The sequence below is a fragment of the Dermacentor variabilis genome, chromosome 2 (genome assembly GCF_050947875.1).
Source record: "Dermacentor variabilis isolate Ectoservices chromosome 2, ASM5094787v1, whole genome shotgun sequence".
Classification (NCBI taxonomy): Eukaryota; Metazoa; Arthropoda; class Arachnida; order Ixodida; family Ixodidae; genus Dermacentor; species Dermacentor variabilis.
The window spans coordinates 19,164,218-19,180,994 of NC_134569.1; the positions used below are offsets into that span (position 1 = coordinate 19,164,218).

General features: G+C 45.5%; 1 long non-coding RNA gene across 1 annotated transcript; it reads right to left on the reverse strand.

Moving 5' to 3' along the window:
- Positions 1–3,428: 3,428 nt before the first annotated feature.
- On the reverse strand, positions 3,429–11,142 carry LOC142570810 (uncharacterized). The gene is made up of 3 exons (XR_012825688.1): positions 11,105–11,142; positions 6,377–6,439; positions 3,429–3,463 (listed from the first exon to the last, which is right to left on the reverse strand). It is a non-coding gene; the product is annotated as an uncharacterized LOC142570810 (long non-coding RNA).
- Between the last annotated feature and the right edge of the window lie 5,635 nt (positions 11,143–16,777).

Sequence of the window (16,777 nt, forward strand, 5' to 3'; positions counted from 1 at the left end):
TACGCCGGCATAGAAGCACACAGCCAAGTTGCACGCAGCCACGTCGGACACAGGCAGGTTGCAGATGTCACATCTCACATGTGAAAAAAAAAAAGTACATAAAGCACGATGATTACAAAGACTCATAATGAAAAAGCAAAAATAAACAAAGCGAATAATAAGTTTCGAAAAAAAAAGCTGTGATTAAGATACAGTGCGACAAGGTGAAAAAAGAGGCACTAAAAGAAAATGTCATTTGAAACGGATTCTTTATAGGTCATGATGATTGCTAGACGTACACGCGATATTTATCAAGCCTTAGGGATCAAAAGATTCTATTGCTTTTAATGCAGAAAAGAACTTGGTAGGACAAGAAATTTCTACAACTGAGGAAGGAAGTCGGTTCCACTGACTGATGGTTCTTGGGAAAAAAGAGCTGCTAAAGGCTGATGTATTACATTTGTATTCTCTTATCTTATGTTCATGATCTTTGCGTGCTGATGTGTAGTGAGGCTAGTTTATGTACACGTCAGGCGGAATTCGAGTATGAGAGTGATATATGCTGTGTAAAAGCTTCAGTCGAAACGACGCTCTTCGGTGCTGGAGAGATTGCCAGTTTAGCATTGCCTTAGATTTAGTTGCACTAAATTGAGTCATACATTGCTATATCTAGTACATATTTTGCCGCCATGGACTGAACTTTTTCTATTCTTTCTTTGTTAGTTACTGATGAAGGGTCCCACACAGAGCACGCGTATTCGAGCGCAGATCTTACATATGATTTATATAGTAACTCCCGGGTTTGCTGTGGAAACGCACGTGTATTTCGTCGTAAACATCCCAAGCTCCGACAAGCTTTGCCCACGGTATAATCGACATGCCGATTCCATGATAAAGAGGGGCAAAAGTAAACGCCTAGGTATTCATATTTACACACCATTTTTACTGGAGAGCAGTTTATCGTGTATTCAAATTTTCCTGGATTTTTTTCTTCTTGAGAACCTCATACACACCGTTTTCTCGAGATTCAGTTTCATTTCCCATCGCTCACACCACTCGTGTATGACATATAAGTCATTTTGAATTACGAAGCACTCACTTTCAGATGTAACATTACGGTATAATATACAGTCATCTGCAAATAACCTAATATGGGACTCATCATGTCATTAATTAATGCCATTGTCATTGTCAATTAATTCATTGATGTCTTTGATATAAAGTAGGAAGAGGAGGGGCCCCAGAACTGATCCCTGAGGTACCCTTGACGTAACATTAGTTACTGCAGATTGTTCGCCGTTTACGACTACATATCGCCGCCTCACGTACGGGGCAGAAACCTGGAGGCTTACGAAAAGGGTTCTGCTGAAATTGAGAACGACGCAACGAGCTTTGGAAAGAAGAATGATAGGTGTAACGTTAAGGGATAAGAAAAGAGCCGATTGGGTGAGGGAACAAACGCGAGTTAATGATATCTTAGTTGAAATTAAGAAAAAGAAATGGGGGCATGGGCAGGACATGTAATGAGGAGGGAAGATAACCGATGGTCATTAAGGGTTACGGACTGGATTCCAAGGGAAGGGAAGCGTAGCAGAGGGCGGCAGAAAGTTAGGTGGGCGGATGAGATTAAGAAGTTTGCAGGGACAACATGGCCACAATTAGTACATGACCGGGGAAGTTGGAGAAGAATGGGAGAGGCCTTTGCCCAGCAGTGGGCGTAACCAGGCTGATGATGATGATGATGATTGCCACATCTCGCGTAAATATTCGGCGATCCACGCAATAACATGGGGATTAGTACTAAAACTGGTTAGTTTTTGCAGTAACGGGTAATGTGAAACGGTGCCAAACGCTCTTTGAAAGTCAAGAAAAATACAGTGAACCGATGATTTGTCGTCCTGGGCTGCCGCTAAGACATGTGTGAACTCTAATAGATGTGTGACGCATGAGAATCCTCGTCTAAATCCATGCTGATTTGAGCTAAATAAAGAATTACTATTTATATGTTTGACTACTGCAGTATATAAAACATGCTCTATAACTTTACTGCACACAGAAGTTAGTGAAATGGGACGGTAGTTATTAATAACGTTGCGCGGGCCAGTTTTATGTATCAGCCGGAAGTGAACTGAGTTTTACTACTTTTATGTTTATACTAATGAGTAGTTCTAAGTGATTATAATCCCAAAGTTCCATGGGATGTTTCTCTATTGCTTCCTCTACCCACGAAACACGCAAGCAGCTATTTGATGTCTAAAACATGTCTTGAACGGCTAATTCAAAAGCCTAGTAGCTGTCTTGATCAAGACATTTTGTAGCCATGGACGTCTAGAGTACTTCAGTAAGCCCTGCTAACGTTACGCTAAAAGTTGGCTAATGGACAGCTTGACAAGAACAACTGAAGACTTTTATTAGACATTCCCTCAAATTTTTGCAGCAGCTGTTACAGTAACCCGACGTTCGCCCACAGTTACAATTTATTTTAAACGAGGCATGGACGTCAGAAAAAAATTTATATTGTCGGATAGAGTGATGCACAGGTAGTTTTTCCAGATGTGAACCATGGGAATAGTGTAGTACAGCCTCATTGGTCAATTAGTGCTTTTTAATTAGACCAATCAATCGCATGCCGCCTGTCAGAATTAGTTTGCAAATAAAAGAAGATCTCTATTGTATGCTGATATCGTTCCAATGTTCGCCCATTGACCTAAACAAGAACATCTCTGCATGAAACACGTCATTATTGACAAAACTTCGCCCTGCTGGGTCTCCACCAAATTGAAATAGTTTCTAGCAAAGAAAAATTTTGTGAGTGATGCTGCAGTTCAGGCAAGAATTACACCCTGTATTCAGCTACAGGGGGCACAATAGCCTTACACCAGTATACGAAACAGAACGCTGTGCTGCAGTGAGTTAAGAAATAAAGGATAGTACACATCTGGAAAAACACTCTGCGAACCACTCTAACTACCAATATAAATATATTTTTTCTGATGTCCATGCTTCATTTAAAAGTAAATTGTAACTTACTTTGTGGGTGCCTCTTGTAAGGTTACGCCACATGCTTGCACAGCATCACGCAGAAATGCTGGCCAGTTCTTCGGCATATCGTCCATTAGTGAATTCCTTGTACGTTGCACGTTACCAGAACTGAAAGATAAATCATAATATGCTTTTATTTTTTTACATAAACTGTACGATGAGCTTTTCATGCATAAAAGATGACTGCAAGCGAAAATGCAGCAAGACAACTTCACACCACGTCACATACTCATACTTTATTACCTAATAAATGAGAAAAGATGCAGAAAGTGTAATTAACAAGAGTGACAAATAGCAGCAAAGGTGATCATGGATAAATCTTGAAGATGATTGCCGCCGCTGCCAGATCAGGCAAGCTTTCGTAGGAGAGCACTTGCTGCCCACAAAAGCTTGCTGTCACAGGCCACGCGTGACGGTTCTTGTAGACATAGGCAAGCAATACCTGCACAGAAGAGGAGAAAAAGGCGAGGGAGGAAATGGGAATATTGAAATTGGAACTTGAATTAGCAATATGTGCTAAGTAAGAAGTTTGCCTCGCATTAAAAATAAATTTAAGCACTCCTTCCTCTTAAATTGCGGGTATCTTAAAGGGACCCTGAAACGCTTTTGACGATTTACTACAAACGTATTGAGTCGTTAGAGTAGGTCCTTCTGATCATTAATTGACACATCTAAGTGCTCCGCGTAAAGCGTGTAATTTATTATAAGGTTTTAAATATGTACATCGCTGCCGATCGCAGCACACTGCTCGGCGGAATTTTAAGCCGCCCCTACCCATATGACCGAAATTACCCATACGACGTCAGTGGGGCGAACTATCCGATTGGCTGACAAGGGCGCGTGATCGATAATTTTTCCAATTTTATGGTAAGCAAATGATCTTCGTAATAGTTGGAATGTTAGTTAATTTGTTTTTATGAAAAGAAAGTAACATAAAGAGAATGCACAAGAATAATTTTTCAGTACACTTAAGCACTTCCGGCACACAGCGTGTGTCGTCTGCTTGTGTTACAACGTACTCCATTTTGAAGAGAGCTCCGAGGTCAGAGTCGGTCTGTCTTTTCGCGAGCACTATGATTCCACTTTGTTGCCTTGTGGACTGCAAACGTAGCGACTGGCAATATGTCAAGCTGCGACATCGTGTCCCTCTGCAAGGCAGCGTACGAGGGAACTGGCTGCTGCGCATCGGACTGCCGCTATCCGATCGGCGCCAGGATTTGCGCGTTTGTGGCCGTCACTTTACACCGGAAGATTACTAACGCAATAGCGTTTCCCGAGTCCGGTATTAGGGAAAACGCAAGCGCAAGGGGACAGAGTCTGGCCGCTTGACTTTGCCGTAACGGGATGAGCCATGAGATGAGCAGAAGAGCAAATGCGAATGGTCTGCACGGTGCAGCCACCTGGTGGCACATAGCTCAACCATACACAGTAGCAGCAACGAAGTGTATTCTTCTTTGCTGCTGGTGTGTATTTTTCGCAGGAGTGTAATCATGAACACTTTTTTATAAATGTTTTAAATGTTTTACACTTGGTTAGAGCAATATTAGCGCTTTGTTTGGCTGGTTAAGCTCTGCACCAACAAGTATATGGACCGTGCTGACCGATCAGGCCGCTCACGTACGTCTACGCTAAAGTTCCTTCATAAGCTTGAGTTTATGCCTACAGTCATTTGCCGAAATGACCAGCTTGTCTGTGGTTACCGGAATACAAGACACGTTCGGCGCTACGACAGAATGCTCGCAACGCACGCTGCTTCGATAGCTCTCGCTTGGGGTCGACGGCCAAGCGGCTAGCGGAGCGGTCTCGCGCGGACGGCGGCGGGCTCCAAAACAACCGGAAGTGGACGATGTGACGTCGCATCGTGACGCTGAACCAGTGAAGGCGGAGCTTAGCCCCGCTCGTTCGGCGAACGAGTTGAGGAGGAAAAGCATAGCTAGGGAGGAGGGTAACTTCTAATCACTTGTAGCTCCATTAATACGTAACGCTTCACTTAAGTTGTGGTGCGAATGTTCTACTTAAGCTGTACCCTACGCGTCTACAAAATTTGTCCGAACCGTTTTGCATTTTACACTGCCTAGCTGTAGCCTTTCTTTCAAACTTAAACATGATGCAGTACAGAGTAAGCAGGTAGCATGCAAAGGAGGACTGGTGATAAAGTAGTGTTCCAAAGCAACACTCCTAGCTGGATCAAACACTTTTGTTGATATATTTTAATGTGACCCTAATTGGCTTAGGGCAATACCTCACACAAATGATGCGTCATACAAAATTGAAAGTATCTCATGATGTGATCAAACGATAACATTGTCCACTGTCTTGGAAGTGTTAACATGCTGTTTGCGCAAGAAAGTGCAAAGCGATTCGTATAGGTAGCAAATTCATCAGTGCATCTATAGCCTGAGGTAATTCTGAGCATCTACGTTGACCCGCAATTGAGAAGCCACTGCATACAAAAAGGCGTATAATTGCCCACCTAGTAAAAAGTCAAATGTGGCAGGCTAATGGGCCAGGGCAAATAAATTGCTAAATTCTGACCCCTCAAATTATATTATTGAAACAGGTGACAAAAAACAGCACAGGTAAAATTGCAGTAATGGGAAAATTTTAAAAGCACCTCTGCAAACTGCTGGAACCCTCAGCATCATGCCTGTTCTACACGCACATCTGTTGCAGCACAATCTATATCTCAGACGCAGGTGCCTCCACACATCACTGTGTGATCTCGTCACAATAAGGTTCAAAAACAGTCTGGCACAAGCTACCTGATGTGATTCATTTTGCAAGCGCGAACCAAGTGCTGACGGTGGTGGAGCGAAATTGAAGTTTGTCCTTGTATGGAAGCCTCGGCCCATGTTTTATCAATTCTAGCGGCAAAGCACACCTTTTACAGCACACATAAATCTTAAATTAGACTGCTTGCTGATGCTGTACAGTAAATTCTTGTAAAGAAACTAAATCACACAGAAAACATTTAGAACACCAAACTAATCAAATACTGGCTTGGATACATTTGTGCACTAGGGAAGCAAGGTGTAATGTACACTGCTGTAGCAAATTTTTACTCATGTATGGAATACTTGTATGACACAACACAGTTAATTTGCGAGTTCTTACATAGCAATGACTACCTACAGTTAAATTTTGTAAGGCTTAGGGGAAAACTAATTAATAGTAGAACTGTGTATGTACACTGGCACTGAGAAATTGGTTATAATAGTGGCAACTTATAAAGGACCAGTGCAAAAAATGCCCGTTTTGAGACACCAACTAGCTATATTATCACGAAGCGCTCCCTGGCCTTAACCCATATAAAAAGCACTGGGAGGACCAGAGAGGGTACAGTACATTGGCTTACACTGATCACGACGAGGTCCCGTCATCGAGCTAGCGCCAAGGTACAAGAAGGATGTCCAGCCGTCTATAGAGTGAAAGGAACAAAATAAGAGAGCATCAAGTCAGTTGAAAGGCAGATTCGCAATTACAAATAAGGTGACTCAGTCACAGTCATTCATTAATAAATGCCAAGCTGTCGTAATTTCACTCCCAGATGAAGCACCTACTACGTTAAAGGTTTTGCTGCTTATTTAGAACAAAACAAGTGAAATTTGTACATCAGCAGACGATTTAAATTGGAATTGTATAGATGAAGTAAACATTGCAGTTATATTTTTGTTTTGCTATAAAGTGGGAACGCTACAAACTGCATAGTCACGGACACACACGCGAGCACACGCAAGAACAAAAGGACACAAAATAGGGCGAATTCAGTCTGGTTCAGCATTACAGCCAGCGCGTCGTCTTCGAATGCACTCCTTCGGTTGGTTCGTGCTACGTTAACCACAAAGACTAACAAGCAGGGCAAAGTTCTGACTGGTGTTGCGGAAGTCGTGGAGCGCGGTAGTGCTGAAAGGCTGAACACAAGCAGAACCCTCGTATAAAAGTAAAGATGACGAAAACTCGCAGGGCAGAAAAGCCCATCTATCAAGAATTGTCGCGGGTAACACCTAGAAATATTCACATTGTTGACGAAAAACGAAGTGCAATGTATTTCACTTACCGGAAAAAGTGTTATCCGAACGTGCGACGTATACAAAGACACACCGAGACACGAAGGCGGCGAACGCAGATCCCGCCATTGTGGTAGTAAGCCGTCGGCGAAAACAGGCAATACAGCTGATGTCACGAAGCACTGATGCAAAACACATGGCAAACAGCATCAGCACAGCTAAATGACTCCAGTTAATATCCAGTATAGATGTACAGAACGGCTTAGAATGACGCACAACTGGCATAACGAGCCCACGTACGAGACATTTGCGGGCGGCAGTGGCCGTTTTTTCAAACTTCCTGCCTCCCAGTGTTTCCAGCACGGAATGGGATGTCTGACAAATTTGGATCGTGCCGCCAGAGTGATAGCAGCGCGGTTGCTCTGTGACACCGCTGTGCAACGCCGGCGTTTCGCTCCTGCTGCTGTCATATACCTGCTGGGCGAGCATAGAATGGTTTCCAGGCGTCATGTGCGCGCCCCGTATGGAAAACAATAACACGCCCTTGATTGTTGAAGTCCTGGTGTGAAATTATTTAACATTAAAGCCAATTAACTTATGTTGCTTCCAACGAGTTCGATTTTTCTGTGGCGTTTTTTATTCGCTAACGCCCACGGCCGACGGTAACCGCACTTTTAACACGTGGTTTGGCATTTTATGCACTTTTAGACAAAAAGATCTAGAAAAGTTCTTGAGTTAGGCACTCTGAATGTGTTTACCAAAATAGACTCTAGTGACACCAGTAGTGGGTTTAGCCGCAGATAGAATATATACTAGCATATTTCAAGTGCTGAGGTTATGTTTAGAAGAAATTCTATTTTCAGTCTTATCATAGACCAATACGTCTATAGCCGTTTGTAGCCGTTTCAAGAAGTTTTTAAGAGGTTCTGGTTTCGTGGGTATGCCGGCCGCTATTTGCGCTATTTGTTCGTTATTTAATTTTGCGTACTCTTTTTGACTTGCCTGTATTTCTCTTTTGAGCAGGGCTCCCAACTGTAGACTAGTACGCTTATTATCACTTCCGAGGCTGTCCTTCCCCTCTTCGTACTTCCCCGCTGTACTTCCCCCTAATCCACTTCGATCGCAGCGCCGCCACAACATTTTTCGTCATCGCGCGCTTCACCGCAAAACATGCGCCGCCGCTGCCGTTCGCACCACTAAACTGTATTCTAGTGCACTCTAGGCGGAAGGGCGATGCGTGAGAGGCGCGCCGCAGAGGAGCAGCGGGCCATTGTGCAGCATCTCGAATTTCTCGTTTTCTTTTCAAGGATTTCGCATTTCACTACCTTTCGGCTCGGACACCCAGCAGCCAGACTCCATTGTTATAACTGATGATGTGACATCGGGGCATTGTAGTAAGCGAGTTATTCCACCATGGAAAACATACAAAAGTTGACGGTGCAGCAGCTTTTCATTGTTGTTACCGATATATTGTTAAAACTGGTATCGCTATGAGTGGGTTCGACTGTATACAAGGACTGCTGTTCACAGTCGTTCAGTTGAGGCCACTGAAGAGTATTTGGGGTCTGGGTTTCTTTTTGGTGTGGGCCGGCAATGCTACTGGTGTGTATGTGTGCGTGGTACTCGAAAACGTACTCTTCAGTGTCCAATTTTGTATTAGTGGCCCGGAAACACCTTGTAAATTAAAGAAGAAATTGTCTGTGGACTCACATTCGTGAAGTCCGATGCTGGAAGCAGTAATAATGCATGGGCACAAAAGCAAGGGCAAACACTTCGCGAGAAACGAGAAACAAAAGCAGCACCAGCGAAAAGAAATTAACCATTTATTTGTAAATTTGATTGCAACTATAGTTCATGCCTGCCGCTCTAGAATTGTGCTAATATGCACTAAAATGCTGCATGCAAGGTATTCACGTCTTGGCAGTCTATATTAGAGTGGCATTAAACAACACAAAATAGTTTGCATCATTTAAAATTGGCAGCAGTGGAATGCAAAAACACTTTCTTACCAAGCTTTGGATGCAGGTCAAAGAAAACACATGGTTTTAAAATTTCTGCAGAGACTACAGACGATGATGGCCAATGCAAGTGGATGGCTAAACGCTTCTAGAAATCTATTCACTTTTTTAAAGGAATGATGCGCTTTGAGGTGTAGATTAGTTGTACTGATGATATTTAGGTAGCATTTGTTGCTTCATTACGTAATTTAGTAAAGCGCAAAGTTATTGACGAGTACCTCTGTCGTGTTAAAGCCCCTTTTAAACTATGTGGTGGTGCCGGAGCCCTCTCCTGCAGCCGCCATAGGGAGAGAGGCTGGCGGCAGAGGGGAGCTGTCCTTCCCTCCTCAACAGCATCTGAAACTTTCAGAAAAGCTCCCGTGCCACAGTACGTTCTTCGCCTAGCAGTTTCGTTACCGTGGAAAAATCACCAACTTAAGTTCCCTTTGTCGGCAACCTTAATGTGACCTGAACCAAAAGCCAGAGGTGTTATCTGGGCACTCAAACGCGAACATCCGGGCAACCAGTCAAATTTTAGGAAAATGTGGTCTCTGATCCCCAACACTTTGTACAGGAACGCATTACATACGCTAGTTACTGCCCAAACAAGTTACAAAAAAGTCGCAGTTTCACCCGAAAGACGAAACACCGACTGCGATAGCAAGTTGGCAGATCGCTATACGAAGTAAGGATAGTAGTTTTATCGGCCGCATTAACTTGCAAACATTCGCTTACTAATTAACAATGATAGAATGTGTAAGCGCGCGACTGAATGAGGATACGTAGAAAGACACATAGAGACAGTTGCACTTTCTATCATAGGTTCAAACCAATTTGCTGGCTCTAACTAAATTAGCAAGCACGCGTTGTCACGCGCGCACAGGTAAACATGAACGCATCTCGCTCGACGAGTGCAGAAACTAGGTGTCAAAATCCGTGAGTGCGGAATCACGGTGGCAGCAGTAAGCGAATTGACCTTCGTGCATCTCTCGCTTCAACGCGAACGAAACAAAAAGCACTGCGCACACGAAGCTACCGGCACTAAGCGCACTCTGCATGCAATCATCGCGGATCACCCATAGAGAAAGAAATTTCTCTATGGATCACCTTGAAGATGAGGCCCGCGCCCATTGAACCGCGTTCGCCGGCTCATCCTCGCAAGCTTTCACTCGCACGAACAGCATACGGCGCGCGGCGACGATTTTATCGCCCTTGCACCTTGTAAGGAACCTCACGGCGACGCCGACGGCAGAAATGCGCCTGGAGTGCCTCTATAATTGATGTGACAATAAAAAAAAAAGAAGTGCACGTCTATCCATTTCTAGAGTCTGCCAGCACCCAGTAGTCAATTGTATCTGATGTATTGCCTTATTCCTGATCGGGCATGTCAGACGACGGAGATGTCGCGCTGTGGCTACAATAAATTTACTGATTCTAGATTTATGTGCTTCTGAAGCCGGGATCTCCTGCAGGCCTTTCCAACTGCAGCAGCTGCAAAGTCATAAACGGTTCCGCTATACGTGTAAAAACGCGAATAGCGCGAACAGTCGGTTACCAGGCGTATTGGTGGAAGAAAGCCGCGGAACTCCCTGTCGTTCCTAGTGTAAGTGCAGTCGCGGCACTTGGACAAATCCATGCAGATGCTAATCCCAATAAACCGAACTTGCTCCCGGGAGCTGTCAGGTCGAGCGTACGTCTGTCGGTCCAAAATGTGAATCCAGGCATATTTGTTTGTCTTCTCACGCAAAATTTATGACCTCAGTGGTGAAAAAAGTGTGTATGTATATATATATATATATATATATATATATATATATATATATATATATATATATATATATATATATATATATATAGAGAGAGAGAGAGAGAGAGATCTTTTCAAAACCGGCGCGAGTCGCTCAGCAGCCAAGCCAGCAGCGCTACGCCGACACGGGCAAAACGCAATTCATTTGGGAACTTTTCTTGGCTGTCCATTGTTGAGGTCCTAAACATATGGGGTGGGGGAGTGAATTCCACTCTTCAAATATGAAGGGCGTGTTTGTATAACTACAACGCGCAAACAAAAACGGAACTCACCTGCGAACACCTGTTGACATTCCAGGACGCTGAGCTGCATTGTCACCATCAGAACCAAGATCTAATGGCCCCACATGGTCACTCGAGTCATCACTTCTGCTAAGGTCGGAAAAATGAGCAGCACAGGCGATCGACAGGCTTGCCCGCCTACTTTTACGTTGGTTAGGTGTTACTAAAGTGCAATATTACCACTTTAGAGGCGCGCGCGGCAAAAGACGCCATACTTACCTACATCATCATGGAGGAAGGAAAAGTCAGGAAAGAGCATTACGCCACGCAGCCAGCCTCAATTGGCAAGCGAACGCTCCGAGAAGCCAGCCCTTTGCACATTGGTGGCCCAACACGTCGCCTCTTGCGTCGAGCTCACGGGGCAAGAATCGAGATTTGCTGAGACGTTTGGTTCCTGCAGTAGCTAGGGCAGTAGTTTTTATTCGGGGCGCGCTTGTTCAGCTGCCCTGCTGTGGCTCTGCCTGCAGAGCGGGGATACACGGACACTAATACCGCTAATACCAGCCGCGCACTTTGACGTGTGATCACGAGTGCTCTAGAATACTCTAGAGCACTGTACTATACGCGTAGTGCGCACCGATGGACGCGCCACTGGTGGCGGCCTTGCGCAGAACACACGGGAGAGGAGCCAGGCGCGCGCCGTAGTTTGTTGTGTCGTTGACGGTGCTTCTCCGTCTTATTCACGTTTTCATAGCAAAATAGGCCACCCCGTATGTGCGGGGTGGGCAAAGCTTCAAGGAGTGTCAAAGAATTGTTGCACGGTGGGGTGCTCAAATACCGGCGAGAACGTGCCGACGATACGGTTCTAATCATTTCCCGCAAAGCCTCATCAACGGGAGCAACACAAGAACGTATCGTCGCTTCGGCGGGAAATTTCTTGTTCTCAACCTTTCCCTTGTCTCCGTCGGTGTGTGTGTGTGTGTGTGTTTTTTTTCACTCGATCATAGTTAGACGCTGTGGGGATGCGCGACTCTCGCGCGTCCCCTGATGTTTTTCCCGCATAGCGCGTCTCCTGTAATCCCACTTCGCCGCGTGGCCTGCGTGACGTCAGCGGCGGTCGATGTGGTTGAAGCGCAGTGCGAGAGATGGCGCGAGTGTTGCGCTGCTAACGCCGCCGACAGGCGAGGTTACTTGGGCGCCGAAAGGAAGGCGCTTGCTCCCTTGGGGTTCGAGACAGCAAGCAGGACGGACGTGCCGTGCCGCACGTGCAGCGACCCTCTTCCCCGGCGGGCTGTGCGCGCGGCGACCGATGCTTCTGCGAGACCGCCTCGCGTGGCCGCCTTCGAACGCGCCACGATTCGCGTGACCATACACGCGAAGGACCAGGCGTTGGGATCCAGCATGGGGCGAACATATTCGCTCGCTTCCGGTCGCGGTGAGTCAGACTTCTAGATTTGTCGCGCGCCCATCGTCATGTTTGTGGATAGCAACTCGGCTAGCAGGCATTGATTTATGAAAGGTGCAATAAATGCCCTTGTGATTGTTTGCACTACTGTGTTGTCGTTCCTTTGTCCCAAGAGCACGGTGTGAGAGACTCCACAACGCATAAGCGCCGAATTTCGTCTGCAATGCAGACGGCATTTCGCTCAAGTTTCGAATGCCGTTTGCCGCTTATATTGTTTTTCGCTTCTTTACCGCGTTGCGCTAACTAGGCAGCCCGACTGCACGAGCGCATTGTGTTGTGTTTTAAAGCTACTGAAGTTTGCAAGAACTGAAATTGGTTGGTTTTATGTGGCCCGGTAAATCATCGCACCAGCTGTCGCACACTTCATGTCTTTACATCTATTTTGTGCATGGCTTCGCACATGTTTAACTGTTGCTAGTTGCTCCATGCATAACTCTTGTTGATTCTTTTGAGCTGCGAGGTTTTCACCCTGCCTCGTTTGTAAAGGGTAAAAATCACGCTGTGTCTTATCGGAATGATACCAAGGAAGTGCTTCTTTAACAGCTTTATTCTTTTCGCCCGAGGGCATCTTAGACATTAGAAGAGTTAACTGCTGGGCTAGTTGGTGATCTTGCATACTGAAAGGATTTTGCGCCAAAAAACAACACACACAAGAAGAAAGACGACGACACCACGGGCGCTACTTTAACTGTTTAATGAGGGTGAAAAACACTCGACATATATAGCCCTCCAAAACACCGCGCATGCGTACAAGGCAACATGGAGTACAAGGTTTTATCAGAGTAGGCGCGATAGAAACTTCGGGTCCGAACTGTGTTAGTGATACGTCAGTTTTTCTTTACGATGCTTTACGATGCCGTACCGCGCCACGGCAATGGCAACGGACGAAGGAATATCCGCGCGAAATTTTGCCCTCTTTGGCGGAATCATGCTAACGTGCTAACGATTGTTTAGTATTGCTGTGGAGTACGCGGGTCCGAGCAGCACGGTTGCGCGCAGCGCGGCGTGGTTTCGTGAGAAATGTAAACAAGAGAGGAGAACTGACCCGGTAGGCGGAGCAACGCCAACTTTCGGCTTCACTTTCGCTTCACAAAGAGTGAGGTAGGGCCTCTCCTGAGTTTCCTTCCTTACGAGGATCAACCGGATCAACGCCTCCTTTCAAAAAATGCCTGCCGCGTGCGCGGAAAACCCGCTGCCCTTACCTTTCTCCTTTTTCTCCTTTCCACTTGAGGTGGTAGCTAGCGATCTTTGCGGTGGTCGTTTGCAAGACATGCGCGCATGCGCACATCACCGCATGGCAGCGCTGCCGCCCCTACCGCAGCGACACCACACCTAAAGCCCCTGCATCCACGCGCCACCGCCGCTTTCTTAAGTAGCGACAACCTTTGTTGCGCGCCGCCTTTTCTCCTCACACCAAATCCGGTTCCGGTATTTCCAGTTCCGGCATTTCCTGTTTAAAAAATTTCCGGTTCCGGCGTTTCCGCTTCCTGGAGTTGCGCTGCGGGAATTTCCGCTTTGACTGTTGTTAGACGATGGTGAGACGCCCGCGCGTGCTTAGTAGAGCTGCGGCAGTCACCATGAGAAGAATGCAAAGGAGACAAGCTGTTGTATTCCGCTGAAGTAGTAGTTCGCGGTCACTGTTTTCCAAATGCACGAAAAACGGCAGTGTTCTCCAAGCGCCCAGGCACTACATTCCACTCTACGTTGTCGCTCGTGCCACAACCGGTCGCAGGTTGACGCGAAGCAGCGAACACGAGCAGATTGCTGGTTACAATAGGCGGTTGTTCTTGAATGGAATCACATTCACAGTTTCAACCGCAGCTGATACAATTAAAGCCTCTCCGGCGACGCGAAAGTAAACAACGCTAAAAAACAAAATGTCACTTCCACTCGGAACAGGAAGCTGCAGCTACGTAAGTTCCGCTTGGCGCCGGAAGCTAAGGGGGTGAGTGGGAGAGGAGCGTGGAGGAGGAGGGCAAGTTGGCGGTACTTAACCTGGTCGGCGGAAACGTGTATGGAGGGGCTTTAACCACACCACCCCAGCCCCCTTGGCGGAGATAGGAAAGTAGGTGGCGCCATCTCTTGACAACCGATCGCAACTCAAGGCGCGACGGCTACAATGGGTAAGCGGGCGACGCCGCAGGCATCTTTCTAGAGGAGGCGTTGATAGGATGCTTCCTTTTCTCTTCCTCCATGATGCCTACCAACATCCTACCAACGTTACCAACTAATGGTCAACTTTATTTTTAACCTAGATGACTAGATGACGCTGCTTGTCTGCAATGCGCCATTTTATTTTTGCGGGAGATTTGAAAGTCCTAGGTTCAGTTTTCAAACTCCTGTGACTGCAGGGGCCTTATTCTATGACGGGGCAGCGAAGCAACGTATGGCAACGTGGCGGCGAAGCGCTGTCTGCGGCTGTTCGCGCGTTTTGGCGGTGTTTATTACACGCGTATTTTGCCGCGGTCTCGATGCTTTTTGCGACACTCTTGTGCGTTTTCAATGCCGTGTGCAATTTGACGAGTTTACGGCCCATGTCATCCAATTTTATTTGGTGACGCGAATGCATATTTATGCTCCGTTTCTGCAGCGAGAACCTGTCTTGAATGCGCAAGTATGCTCGCAAGCGAGCAAAGCCCACGTAGGTTTTAACATTGCACTTGTGAATGTGGTGCTCTGATGAAAGAAATGGCGCTAGCTTCATTTTTTTTTTCAACTCGAAATGAAGTTCTGACAGTTTGTATGTACAGGGTGTCCCAGCTAACTTTAGCCAGAGTTTTAAAATATGCAAATGCCAAATAGCTGAACAAAACCAAGGTAATGTTGTTTGCCGTCACTTGGAGATGCTCAAATATTTTTTTTCATTCCGCCTGGTTAGGTAATCAGTCTTAATTATTTCATAAATTTCTGAAATATATATTTATATGATAAGTGTCAATGGTAAAATTGTAGCGCGACATGAAAAACTCCAGACACACCTTTCTGTTCCTCAATACGTGCTACATAAGTGTTTTTCCGAGTGTGAAAGAATCCCGCCCCTCGAGGCACTTTAAGCATGTATTCCCGGGCTGGTTTCACGCTTGGAAAAACTTTTATGTAGCACGTACTGAGGAACAAAAATCTGTGTCGGGAGTTTTCCATGGCGCTCTACAACTTTCTCATTGACACTTTAAATCTAATTATAATATTTGCGAAGTTCATTAAATAATTAGGACTCATTATCTAATTAGGCGTGATAAAATAATAATTTGAGTATCTCCGAGCGATGGCAAATAGCATTACCTTGGTTTTGGCCAGCTACGTGGCATTCGCATATTTTTAAGCTCTGGCTAAAGTTAGCTGGGACACCTCGTATATCGAGAGAAGGTGCCTTGGATTTATTCCTACTATTTTAAGTGTGCGGGGATTGACCTGTTGACCACTGCAACTGCTGATGAGTAGCACCCATTAGTACTAGTAATTTACCCGATTGACCTGCTGACAGCTACAACGGCTGATTACACAACTTTAGTACTAATAAGCTAATTGTTTTTTACATTATCAAATAATGAAAATTCGAGGGGCACTGCGTTGACGAAATATCTTATGTGTATATCTTATGTTCTAATAAAGAAAGAAAGAGTTACCCTACGTGGATGACTGCGGAAGCATTGCCACCACCAAAGGTTGAGGGTTCGACTCTCACCAACGATCGTGGGTGCTAGTGCCTTAATTAACTCAATATTAATTAACTTCGTCTTAATTATCGCGAAAGTAAGTGGGTTCGACTCCTACCAGTGGTCGTGAGTTCGAGTGTCATAATAAACTCTATCGTAATTAAATATGCGCCTTAATTCACTCTCCCTTAATTAACTTCGCCTTAATGAACACCAAAGGCACTGTGTTGGACTCCTACTAAAGGTCCCGGGTTCGAGTGCCTTAACTATAATTTAAAAACTGGTATTAATTAACATCGCCCTAATTAACACCAACGGTCACGGGTTCGACTTCCACCACTGGTCGTGGGTTGGAGTGCCTTAACTATATTTTAGTTAACTTTGCCTTAATTCGCCTAATTCACTTTGCCTTACCTGGCGTCGTCAACTGCCTTGATTGGCTCACTTGGACTCCCTTGACTTTTTGGACCATTGTGTGGTCGCGCTAATGCCGCCTCATGAATCATACAATGCGTTCGCATTAATAATTAATTAGTACTAATCAGCAACAGCTGATTACAGCTTTATACTAATCAGCTACTTACATTTACCCATCAGCAAGAG